Source organism: Chroicocephalus ridibundus, chromosome 20, assembly GCF_963924245.1.
Source record: "Chroicocephalus ridibundus chromosome 20, bChrRid1.1, whole genome shotgun sequence".
Lineage (NCBI taxonomy): Eukaryota > Metazoa > Chordata > Aves > Charadriiformes > Laridae > Chroicocephalus > Chroicocephalus ridibundus.
The window spans coordinates 2,282,240-2,295,159 of NC_086303.1; the positions used below are offsets into that span (position 1 = coordinate 2,282,240).

Sequence of the window (12,920 nt, forward strand, 5' to 3'; positions counted from 1 at the left end):
CACCCCAACGTCCATGAAGGATGACATCAAAGCATCCATCCAATGATCTGAAAGGTCCCTTCCAACCTAGACAATTCTATGATTTCCAGCCCTAATTTAACCCCCACAACAGCCTCCTTCATGAAGGGGCTGTTGCTTGTCCATTTTCTATCAGCCAAAGGCTAGAAATCATAGAATGGTGTGGGTCGGAAGGCACCTTTAAAGGTCACCCAGTCCAACCCCCCTGCAATGAGACGGGACATCTTTGAATAGATCAGGTTGCTCCAAGCCCCGTCCAACCTGGCCTTGAACCCCTCCAGGGATGGGGCAGCCACAGCTTCTCTGGGCAACCTGGGCCAGGGGCTCACCGCCCTCACAGCAAAGAATTTCTTCCTCAGATCTCATCTAAATCTCCCCCCTTTCAGTTTCAAACCATTACCTCGTGTCCTATCATTACACTCCCTGCTCCCAAGTCCCTCCCCAGCTTTCCTGGAGCCCCTTTAGGGACTGGAAGGGGCTGGAAGGTCTCCCCGGAGCCTTCTCTTCTCCAGGCTGAACCCCCCCAGCTCTCTCAGCCTGTCCCCACAGCAGAGGGGCTCCAGCCCTCCCAGCAGCTCCGGGGCCTCCTCCAGCCCCGCTCCAACAGCTCCGTGTCCTTCTGCTGTTGGTGCCCCAGCGCTGGAGGCAGCACTGCAGGGGGGTCTCCCAGAGCGGAGCAGAGGGGCAGAATCCCCCCCTCGATGCAACAAAGGGAGGAGATGCGCTCGCCCACCTTGCCTCTGCCCCTGGACGGGCGCAGGGATGTAGATGTGGCTGTGTCACATGTTGGGGTGAGCGGTGAGGCGAAGGAGAGGGTGACAGTTTCTTTTCAGTCGGGGAAGAAAAGAGACACAGATGGGAAACGAGAGGCTGCAGCGGGGAAGAGAGGGTGGCAATACCCCCCTCTGGTGCCTCCGCAATCTAGGGAGGGAAAGGTGGAGGAGCAAGGGGGAAAGTCTGAAATCTGGACCTCTGCTGGGTCCTTTCCTCTCCCTGCAGACGATGGGGGCAGCCAGGAGGAAGGCGAGGAGGGGGCTCTGGTGGCCTGCTTGTAACCAGCCGCGGAGGGGAAGGCTCCCTCCCGCGTGGGGCAGGAGGTGAGCATAAGGCAACATCCATCCTGAGCAGACATCCCTCCTTTACAGAGTCCAGAAGGCCGAGCACGGCGTCACTTCTCGGCCTCAAAACCCTGCCCAAGGCGAGGTTATAGGTGGGGAAACTGAGGCACAGGAGACGCAAGAGGGTTGAGCTGCCGAAACCTCCCCTCACAGCGGGTGAGGGAGGTGCAGGTCTGCTCCCTCCATTCCTCCTTCAGTCCGCGGGCAGCAGCTTGAGGGAGCAGCTCTGCCTCCTCGGGTTACTCCGGCTGAGCCTCCAAACCAAGTCCCCGCAGCAGCTAAAGCCTGGTAACATCAGAAAGTGCTTGCTGGTGTCTCCAAAGCAGCAGTTTCTGTCTGCTCTGCGGTTACCGGGTCTTGCTGGCTAAGGGTGCCTCTGAAAAAACGCCCAAGAAAATTAAAGTCACTGTCAGTAATCTTAAATTCACCTCGCAGGGGAATTTGTGCCCCTCCCGGAGAAGATTTAGTGGACCGTAAACCAAAAAAAAAAAAAAAAAAAAAGATTAAAATATCTTCCACCAGGAACGAAATCCAACAGTGCCCCTGTCTGGGGGATGGAAATACAGCAGCTTAGTCCAAGACACTGCATTTTTACAGCATGCCGTAGCATTTATTTAAATCTCACCAGGATGGGGGACAACCCCCGCGCAGCATCCCCGTGCTCCCCAGGACCTGATGGCTGCATCCAGACCCCCCCCTCCCCGTCGCTGCCCAAACCCAGGGCTGGGCCGCTGATGGAGTCGGGCCCCCAAGTCCCGTCCTCGGCAGCGGGGAGGGATGGCACACGGCAAATTTACCCAAAAATACCCAAATAACGAACCAAAAAAAAGGGTCCTGCGGGTCTTGGCAAGTAGCTGCGATATAACAATGCAAGTGGCTGCGATATAACAGCTCCAGCCCGGAGAGGACACCGGCGCCTATGTTTTATTTCGGGATGCGCTATCTATGGGCACACAGGCACCAAGGGGGATTTTAAGGGCTCTAGGTCCCCTTTCCACTACTAAAATCACCCATTTCGCCACACGCAGCAGGGTAGGATGGGGGGCGAGGCTACTCCCAGTGACAATAACGCGTCCAGCTGTGGATGTGAGTGAAACCATGGCGCTAAGAGATGCTTAATGGGACACCGGCCACCGCAGGTCTCGGCTCCGACAGCCTCCGGGGCTGCCGGGGGGAGCAGGGGTGCATTGCCTTGAAGGCTGAGCCTGGGGGCAAAAAGAATTGGTCTTTTGGGGGAAAATTTTCACCTTAGCTGAAACAGGGACTTGGTGGGCTGATCCGAAAAGCGCAGAGGAAGCTGCTTCAGCTGGTGCCGTTGCAGGGAAGGAGCTAAAGCGTACGTACGTTCCTCCACCTGCACATGTTGAGAAAGAAAAAAAGAGAACGCAAACACACACATCTCAACGTGCACAGAGGCGTAACGACACAGGAACGGGTATTCGAGCTGTTTCCTCTATCTCGACGTACCCTCCTAACCCCGAGCTGAGCTTACCTGACCCCGACGGCGAGACCTGCCCACCGCAGAGGGGCCGCCACAACCTTCCCCGGGGGAATTTCTGGCACGCAATTAAAAAGCTGAGGGTTTGGGGTGAAAGTAGAGCTGGAAACCTGCCAGGCCCCGCTCGTGCACCAGGCTCCTGCCCACGTTCCTGGCTCCGAGAGGGAAAGCAAGGGTGGAAATCCAGGGAGGGACCCTTCTGCTACCAAAAGCCACTGGATTTAGGGATCTAGGATCAAGCAAGTCCAAGGGATTTAGGCACCAGCTCTCAGGAACTGCAGTAAGAGGTTGGTTCACAGCTGTTTCATATTCTGGACCTCAAGTCAACATACATTCCTCTAAAAAATTGCTCACCCTTGGGATGAAAAGCCAGGCTTGACCCACAACAAGTGTTTTCTCAGCCCCACTCCCCTAGGGCAGGGGGGGGAGAGGGGGCTCCTGGTGGTGGGTACCAACCTTTGCATCAGCCAGGATGCTGCGGGCCCTGCAAAGCTCCCGTTTCCCCTCTCCCAGCCCCCTCAGCCTGCTCGCCTGCTGCAAAAAAACTCACTTTTTTGCAGGTTTAGAGCTCAAATGGGCTCGTGCCAGAGCTGGGGAAAAAGCAGGCGCTTTTCTTGGTGACAACTAAGAGTTAGATCACAAAACTTCACTCCCGCGATGGAGGGAGAGATGCTGGACGCAAAGGGCAGCGTGATGGTTCGGAATCGGTCTTGGGGGAGACGAGGCTTTCCGGAGTTCTCCCCAAATGCCGTTTCCTTTCCCCAAGCTCGGCTTTTGCCATCCAAAAACCCAGTTTGCGGAGAACTCCCAAAGCTTGGCAAGTCAGCGTGACGACCTGTCACAGCCGTCAGCCCCCTCCACCGCCGTGCACGACCGAGCAGAAGTGACGGGAGAAGACCTGACAGATGGGAGCCCTTCACCCCCCCTCCCCTTTAGCCATCGTCTCCCTTTTTCACCCCTCCCAGCCCCCCCCCCAACAACGTGACATTTAAAAAGCTGCTGTGGATCCTCAGCTGGTGTAAACCCGCCTCAGTGCGGTGATGCTCCTGGGAGTTAAAGGGGTACAAATGGCCTCTGCAAAATTTACCCCCTTTGGGGTAAAAAGGGAGAAAAAAATGCCCCCACTCAGCACCTTCACACAGTCCCTTGGGCAGGGAGAGGCTACACTTAGACCCTCTTAAACAGGGTCTTAAACACCTCACCTGGAGCTCTCAGACACTGATATATTCAGCAGCCCAATGGTCACTGCACCCCACAGCCTTCCTGGGGTGAAATATTAAAAATAGGCATTTGGAAAAAAAATAATAAAAAATAAAATAAAAAAAAATGAGGTGTTTGCTCCTAACTGCAGGCGGGCCGGTTTCTCATTGTTGCCCCCAAAAAGGGTCCCCTCCATCTCTCCCCGCCCCAGCCCTGCTCCTGCCAGCCCAGCAGGCAGCACCGCACGCCCCCCCCCTTCACAGGCTCCAACAGCGCGTGCCCTGGAACAAATCAGCAAAATTCACTGGTATCAAACAAAACAACCCACAGGAACCCACCTCTCCTCATCCTTTCCATTAACAAACCCTCTTCCCCCTCCCTGGATCCCGCAGGGGAGGACGATGCAGACAGGAGCTGCCAGAAAGCTGTCACAACATCCCCAGCGCTGCGGCGCGTGAGACACAGATCCGCGCCCTCAAACAGTCACATCTTGGGTTTTATCGCTGTCGAATGACGGAAACGCAACCCTTCCTCCCGTCTAAGCTCTGCCTGGCCTCGCTCGCCTGCTTTATCCCAACAGCAGAGCGTACCCGGCTGTCCCAGTAGGACCAGCAGCCCCAGGGATGGTCCCAGACTGGTTTGTCTTCGCAAAGGTCCTTTTCTAAGCTCAGGCAGGTGGAGCTACTCACCAGATTATCAGCTTCATTCCTCAGGTGCCCAACTAAAACCCCACAGCTTTGGAGGGCTGCAGCTCCCCTGCTGATGCTAACGGGCAGATTTTCCAGCTGGTCAGGATCAGATGAGCCAATCAGGCTGAAAATCCTGGGTGAAAACTCAGGAATTGGGCAGGGAATAGGAAGGCAAAGGATCTCGGTGGTGACCCAGCACCCTGTTTGACCCCAGCTCCAACGCCAGTCGCAATATTCTCCCTCCCCCTTCCCTACTGCTGAGGGTGAACAGGAGAAATGAAGGTGCTAGACCATCGCTGGAAGATGCTGGACCATAGCGGAGGGTTGGGTCCGTCTTCTCTGCCCCACAAATCACGGCAGGAACAAATTCAGGCAGGACCGGGCAGGGCTCTGCAGCACAGACCCCAAGACACGTGTCCCTGGAGATGAGACATGGGAAAGGTCTGGAGACACTGTCCCCATCCCCGTCCTCTTCCGTGGGCAGCTGATGTTGGTGACTCCTGGAGGATCCTGGGGCAGATGAGCCTCTGTTTGCACCCATAAAACCCCAAGATGTGCTGCACCCCTCGGAGAGCTGGACCTCGGGGAGCCTCCAGAAGCAGTTCCCAAGTGGGAAACGGCTCCCTGGCCTGTCCCCTCTCCAGCGCTGGTTTTCTTTGCCGGGATTAGGGAGAAACGCTCCTTTTAATCCGAACATCACCTGCTCCGATGGCAGCCCGTGACCCCGCTCAGCCCTGCAACCTGCCACTGCCCCCCCCAACCCCTCCGCCCGCCCCCCCCAGCTCCGGGAGGCTTCTTGTAAAAGACATTAAAGAAAATATTAAAGTTATCCCCCAGCAAATCCCGGTGCTGAAAAAGCTGAAAACCCGAGGAGAGGCTGAAACTGGGGTAGCCAGAGGTTGGCTTTTGATGTGGGAGGGGGTTGGACTGGGGGGGACCCTCGAAATCCCACATCAAACTGGAGCTGGCCCTGGTTTGGAGGCAGGGACAGGGACGGCCCTCAATCAGCTGCCTGGCCCCCGCCTCCTCCCCGATCCTCGCTGGCGATGAGAAGGACAAAATAAGGAATATCTTTTTTGGGGCCAGCAATGATTAATTCTCCTCCGGGAGCAAGGAAATAATTACGGGTCTTTCCCAGGGAAGGGACAGCCCGTAATTACGAGGCTGGGTAAACCCTCGGCGTAACCTTCTGAATTTCTCTCCTCCTCCTCCGAGCTCCCCACACCTCGTTTCTCCGTTCGCTAAGTAGGAATGATCCCTCTCTCCCACCCCACCGGCATGACGCAGCCCTCGCTGGGATGTCTCCGTGGGATTAATTACGCAGCGTCATTTAACGCTTTCTTTTTTGATTACGGCTGAAGAACCCCGGAGCCCCAGTGATGGTACGTGTCCACTCACCCGCAAACAAGGAAACGCAGCTTTTCCTACCTGCAAAAAAACCCAGGGCATCCTCCGTTTGCAGGTTGATGGCGCTGAGTCCGTGCATGCAACCGGTGCTGCTCCACAACAGCACCCAGGTTTTGGGGTGCAGGCACCCAAACGCTCCCTTCTCTAGCCTTTAATTTCCCCTCGTTACTGGGGTAACGCAAGGAAACACTCTGCCAGGAAAAGCTAAAAAAATCCCATGTCGCCATCATTTGCAAACCTAAACCCAAGAGCTTTGTGCGGTGGCTGTTTCGGGCATGGGGAAACTGAGGCAGGGAGGGATCGTTCTGCCGGCGCAGGTGTTCAGCGGGGCCGTAGGTGCTGAGCCCAGGGCCAAGAGGGTGCAAAACCCCCCCGCAACTATGGAGTCGAGGGGCCAAGCCCCCAGCTGGGGTAACGTAGGGTATCCCCAGCAAGTCAGCGATGACTTGGAAGGGCAGTTTTTAGCTGAATAACGGGAAAGTGCTCCTTAGGAAAAGCCTCCAGCGCTCGGCAGGGGCCAGGCTGGCGGCAGAGACCAGCTGCTCAGACGCCCCGGTGGCCCCCGCGGGGGCCCGATCCTGCTCTGAGCTGCGCCACGAGCTTCCCTTTGGCTGCCCCGCTCCCCTCTTGCCGCTCCGTGAAGGATTCGCAGCCCCCCGGCGGGGAGGCAGGAGCTATAAAACCCCATTTTAATTTTGCTCGCGCCGGGGGCTGACGAAAGAAACGGCGGCTGCAAACCACGCGGCCTCCCTCCACGCCTCCCGCTGCAGGCGAAGCGAATGTCAACCGCCTGGAAAGGCGGATCCTCCCGCGGTGGGAATCGGCGGAGACGAGGGGCTGGGGTGTCCCGCGAGAGCGGGGCCATCGTCCCTCGCAGGCCCAGGGCCGTCAGCAGGGCTGGGCTGTAGGGCCAGACCCGGCTGTCGCAGGCAGGACGCTCCCGGGTTCTTCTCTGCTGGTGAGACTGGTCCAGCAACGCTCAGGTTTATTTGGATGCGAAGGAGATGCCACCGGTTTGAGAGCAAGATCGAATCCAAGGGAGAGGAGACACAAGTTTGTGGGTCGTTTGGGTTTTTTTCCCAATGTGTTTCTCCTCCACTCCTCCCCTCCAAAAACTGACTCTGATTTACGTCACCTGCTGCCCTTTAGATCCCAAATGGCATCCAAATCCATCCGCAGGCTGGTGGGAGTCAGTCCTGATGGGGAGAAGCTGCCAGAGACAGAAAGGCAAAGAGGATTTTCCATCCCCTTTTGCAGTTGAGGTTTTGAACACTTATTTTTGCCTCCAGGGTGTGATCGAAGCCCATGAGTCCCCAGAAAAAGGGTCTGGCAGGGGGTTGAGCTGTGCTTTCTGCGAGCATCCTTGGGGTAAATCCCTGGGGGATGAGCGGGAGTATGGAAGGATTTGCAGCGTATTCTCCAGTGGCTGGAAACCGCGTGCCTGAACAGCGTTACCTGGGGGAGATCACTCCCCTTCCATCCACACAGGCTGGGCTACGAGACCCCCCGGCGCCAGGGATGCCCAAAGTGATGGCAGTGGGACACAGACCCTGCTGAAATCTCCCCTTTGCTGAGGCACGGGGACACGCAGGCTTGGGGACAAGCCCAGAGGACAGGACTTACACCCATACGCAGGGCCATGCAGGCGTCACGGCATCTCCTGCACCCGGAGACCCCTGCTGTGGTCAGCAGGGCACCAACGTGTCCTCCCGATGCACCAGCCCCGCGTCACTCGGCAAGACGCGCAAGGAGGAAAAAATACGTCTTGCGTCGGTGCCAGGTTCACCTCACCATGCTCCGTATGTGCCCGCTCGGTTTCCCTTCGGCCACCCCGAGACCCTCCCTCCCGTCCCCACTTTCTCCACCACTTTCTCCACCGCGGCCCATCCCTCCGCCGGAGGAATCCTCCCTGCTAAATACAACAGCCCCTGCCAAGATAAAAGCGAAGCTGTGAATAATTCATGTTTCCATCTTTTTTACCACCGTCTGCTGTAAATATTTAAATAGCACCAAGATGTCGAGGGCTGAACTTCGGGAGGATGAACCTGAGCGGAGCCTCCGGCTTGGGGGGGGGCGGGGGCAGCCCCATGGAAGGCGGGGGGGTGAGCTGGGGACGGTGCATGGGGAGGGTGGCAGATGCCGTGGGGCCAGGATGGCACGTTTCTTTGGCTGTGTGTGCGCTGGGGCAGGGATAAGGGGGAAAAACTGATTTCTATCTCGATAAGGACCAAATGTCCGAGCCTTTCTGACCTTCCAAAAAACGGGCGGTTCAGAAAGGGATGCGTTTCCACTGTAGGAAAGCGGTGAACATTTTATTGAAAGGAGTATCCGAAGGACTGGAGTATCCAAATAACACGGTTCAATTTCCAGCGCTCTCCTCCTCTCTCCTCCGCTGCCTTCCCCCGGCTCAAAACCTCAGAGAAATTTCACCCGAATTTACGATCGCCGCAAAACCCATCGGCAAATCCCCTCGGCTCCGGTCCGCAGCTCCCTACGCTCTGCTCTCCACCTGGAAAACAAGAAAACAACGTCTGACATTAAAATAAGGTGCAGCCCTGTGCTGTCTCCCAGCTCCCGGTGCAGCATCCAGCCAGGACAGGAGGGGCAGCTAGTGGGGATATTTACCTAATCCCAAGGGATTGGGAACATCTGTGGGCTCAGTGCAGGAACCAGAGATCCCCTCGAGGGACAAACCCCACCCCAATACTGGTTGTATTTTCTTTTTATTTGCAGCTCGCAGAACAGCATGTCCCTGGGAAGCCGCCACGTGCCCGGGCGTCTCCTCCTGCTTCAGCATCATTTTGGTATTTCGCAACCCTTCCTGTAGGTAATGGTTTGGAGAAATTATGATGACCACGTCCACAGAGACGTGCTGCTCCCGGGTCCTCTGCTGACGTGGCCCTCACCGGTCGCCTCAGCCCCCCACCAGAGCGAGCCAGCGTCTCCCCAAGGCTCTGCTTGGAATCTCCTTTGGGGATGCACTCAGGCGCCGAAACCCTGGGCATTTTCCTCCTGGAGATTTAAGTGGTTTTCACCAGGATTGGGGTTGTTTTTCCAGCTTTGCAAAGGTGGTTTGAAACGTGCCAGGTGCCCTTCGCTCTCGCATTTCTCCCTGCACCGGCCTGCGGGTGTGAGGACGTGCTGTCAGTCCTTCTCTCGGTGACAGTTTGGTTGCAAATCCCTTCATCATCCTCCAGGGAAAAGGTAAAAAAAAAATAAAAAAAATCCAGGAGGGTTTTGCCGCTGGCTCCAGCCCTTGCTCCGCGCCCCAGTGCGATGTCCCAGCCACCGAGTTGTCACCTGCAGAGAGGGGACCAGCCAGCACCAGGTCCCGTTCATGCCGTGGCTTAGGTCTACGGCTCCGTCACCCCAGCGGCTTTGGGGCCATCCTTTGGTGAAAAACAGGTCCAAAGTACCTCCATAGAGCCTGACCCTATAATCCTTCTTTTAAAGACAATTTCTGGGCTGGAAACAGCTTTCCCACCTCTGGAGGCTCTTTGTGGGGTTGGTTTTCCTTCCTAGAATTCGAGTAAATGAAGAGTTTGGGACACCAAAAAAAATTTGCAGGTTGAATATTTGAATGCGTGTTGCTCTTAAGCCAAGCATTTAGCTCAGTTTTAACCTTTTAAAAGCCTTTTCCCAACCAACTTGACATTGGAAGAAAAAAGAGGCTTTGTGTTCCCAATGGGATGCTTTGAGAACTTCAAATCTTTTTCCTCATCTACATTCCCAAGCCAAGATATTAATCAAAACAATATGTTTCCCACAACAACAACAACAACAACAACAACAACAAAAAGCGTTCAGTCCATGAGTCATCATTTTTCTGCGAAAAAAAAGTAAACATTTCCCCATCTCCCTGCTCAGGAATGGCTCTAATTTCTGCACCAGTCCCTGCAGCCAAAGCAGTTGTGGTGGGTCCTGGTCAGATGTGGGGGTTTTCAGGGTGTAGGTGCAGGTTCAGGTTATCTGGGCAGGGTTTGCTCCTTCCTCTGAGGCTGACGGCAAAGACCTACAACCTTTTTGGCAACGCGGGCTTTGCCTGGTTGGCTTGTTCCGCCCATCCCTGGCGGTTTTGGTGCCTGCAAAGGGGAAGGAGAACGTGCAGATGAACTAAGCCCCAATGTGCAGATGGGCTGGGGATGGTTTCCCAGCTCTTGGTTGCTCTCCTCACCTCCGGAAATGAAGAGCGAAGGAAACGTCCATGCACCAGAGAGATTTTATTGATACATATGGATTGAAGCACCCCACAGGGGGACGTCACCCCATTGCAGTGCAGAGACTGCATCGAGTGTAGCGGAGTTCAAAGGCAGCTCAGATACCCACTCCATGGGACTTTGGTCACTGGATGAATCATCATAGAATCATAGGGTTGGAAGGGACCTCTAGGGGTCACCCAGTCCCACCCCCGGCCAGAGCAGGGTCACCCAGAGCAGGTGGCACAGGAACGCGTCCAGGCGGGGTTGGGATGTCTCCAGAGACGGAGACTCCCCCACCTCTCTGGGCAGCCTGTGCCAGGGCTCTGCCACCCTCAGGGTGAAGAAGTTCCTCCTCATGTTGAGATGGAACTTCCCATGTTCCAGTTTGTGCCCGTTGCCCCTTGTCCTGTTGCCGGGCACCACTGAGAAGAGCCTGGCCCCATCGAGCCCCATGAGTTCAAACTGTCCGCAGAACCACAGAGATGACGGGACGAGCCCACTGGGCATGGGGGCATCGGCCACGGGGCTTCACACCACTCCATGAGAGGTGGGAGCTGGATGGAGCCCGTTGGGTACTGGGTGCTGTCACCGAGGGTGGGCCCAGGTGGCTTCAGAAAAAAAACAGAGAAAGAGAGAGAAAGGGGCCAAAGAAAAAAAAAAGCAAACGCCAAGGTGAAACCCTTGGCTGATCAATTTTCCGCAGAAGGCCGCTGGAAGGCTGGCGGGTTCGCTCTGTACTGAGTGGTTTATAGATTTCCTCTAAATAGGAAGACGCAGCTGCCGGTGTACCACATGGAGGAGGGCACAAACCTGGTGTGGGGGGACAGGGGACAGAGGAGGGGACTTCTGCCTTGGTCCCTCCCTCCGTTCTCTCCCGGCAAGCACATTAAGCAGCAGGTGAGGGGTTAATGGGGGGAGACATCCCAGTACATGCTCTTCCCACCCAGGATAAAACCATTTTGTGCGTAACCACGGGCAGTGACTTGTTGCAGGGGGACAGGGTTTTTAAAGCACCCATGGGACACCAAGCCCCTTTTTTTTTTGAGGGTTTGTGCTAAAGGGACTTGCCCAAGGCCTCGTAGGAGGGAGAAAAGAGGCAGAGCATCCTTCCCTGCGATGCACGGGGCCAGGCAGGCTTGTGGGAACGATCCCACCTTAATGTACCCCCACCTTGGCCAAGTCCCCGCAGTGAGGACCCCAGAGTAGGTGCAACCACCCCACTAACACGTCCTCTTCATCCCGCCCCAGGGATCTGCACACATCACATGGGGACCCATGTGACAGATAAAACCAGCCCCGTGTCTCAGCGAGGTGGGAAAAAAGGTGAAGGAGAGATTTTTCTGACGCTTAACCACCCCCACCTCATCCCAAGGTGAATCGCACTCTGGTACCATCTAGAAGAGTTTGGAGAAGTTTCCATTTAAGCCAAGAAACGGTCGGGGGTGAGAGGCCTGGAGTCGGAGGGAAGTGACTAATCAATCCACTCATCATTTATTTATAAAAACGGCAGATGCGAGCGTGAGCTGAACCGCTGAAGACAGCAGCCAGCTACAATCGTTGCAGGAAGATTTTGGAGGAAAAATGGACAACTGAGGCAATAGCTTTCAGAGGAAGGTCTTATCTGGAGGGTCCGATCAATAGGGAGAAGAACCATATGAGACTTCTTGTCTCTCCCAAGGCCACTGAAAATCATCCCGTCCTTCCCAATGCTTTTATGAACTAAGCAGGAAGTCACTAAAAAGGAGTGGATTTGCTCCAGGGTGGAAACATCACCAGGACCTGCTGAGAAGGATGTTCTCCACTCCTGAGACACTTGGGTTCAGCCCAACCTCCCTGCGGATGCCTCGTCTGGTCCCCTGTAGTATCTTTTGCTCCTCTGTTGGGCATGGAAATCCTCTTGTAGACAAAGCTGGTGGAGAGGACACACCTGCTTGGCTTGGGAATGTGTCGCCATGAGGCAGTTCCCATGGGCAACGCCTTCACCCAATATTAAGAGAGAAAGGAATAGAGGATACCCTTAGACAGAACATCTTGTAGCTCCTATTTCTATGGACGCATGCGCAAAATATTCACCTCCAGGCAGAGTCTGGGCTCTCCCATGGGGCCAGAAGTGATGAGCCTCCCTGTTCCCATGGGACTTGGGCACCTACACCTTCACCATCCCCCCCCACTCCGTGGCAAAATTTCACCCTTGATGAAGCCAGGGAGGCAGGACCAGGATCTCTAGGCATTTTAAGGACCGTTAACTGGCAACGTAAGGCCTGAGCCTCATCAGGCGTAAAATTGGAGTAAGTCCAGGGACACGTGCAGGGTTGGGGCACCAGAGCGATGGCAGAGAGGTGCTTGGAGGCACTCTGAGGAGTGGCGTTGGGGATGAGCCAGCTCAGTAGCACAGAGAATACAGCACTGAGCTGCCATGAAGCCCTGTCAACCCCTGAGTTACCATGGGACCTTGGTGCTCCTCTGGGTTCCTCTTGCAGCTCCAGAAACCACTTCTAGGAGCAGCAATGACTCAAGGATACAAAATGACTTATATTTGTTGTGCGGAAAGACAGCACCTACAGGAACCTGGAGCCCCGTTGACTCATCTCTTGGTCTCTCACACGTGTGGAGGCATCCCCAGGAGGACTTCATGGGGTCTTGTTGCCAAGAGCACCGTCATGGTCAGCAGAAAGAGGCCCTCCTCCACATCAGTCATCCGGCTTAATTTAGACATCTGCCTTCAGGCCAGAAGAGAAATGCCTTCAAGAACCCCTTTCTCTGCATTCATGGTGAACAGAGTCAAGGAAAC

General features: G+C 55.5%; 1 long non-coding RNA gene across 1 annotated transcript; it reads right to left on the reverse strand.

The window, feature by feature from the left end:
- Window positions 1-706: 706 nt before the first annotated feature.
- Window positions 707-4,447, reverse strand: LOC134525718 (uncharacterized). Its single transcript, XR_010073841.1, has 3 exons — window positions 4,173-4,447; window positions 2,384-2,490; window positions 707-1,512 (listed from the first exon to the last, which is right to left on the reverse strand). It is a non-coding gene; the product is annotated as an uncharacterized LOC134525718 (long non-coding RNA).
- Between the last annotated feature and the right edge of the window lie 8,473 nt (window positions 4,448-12,920).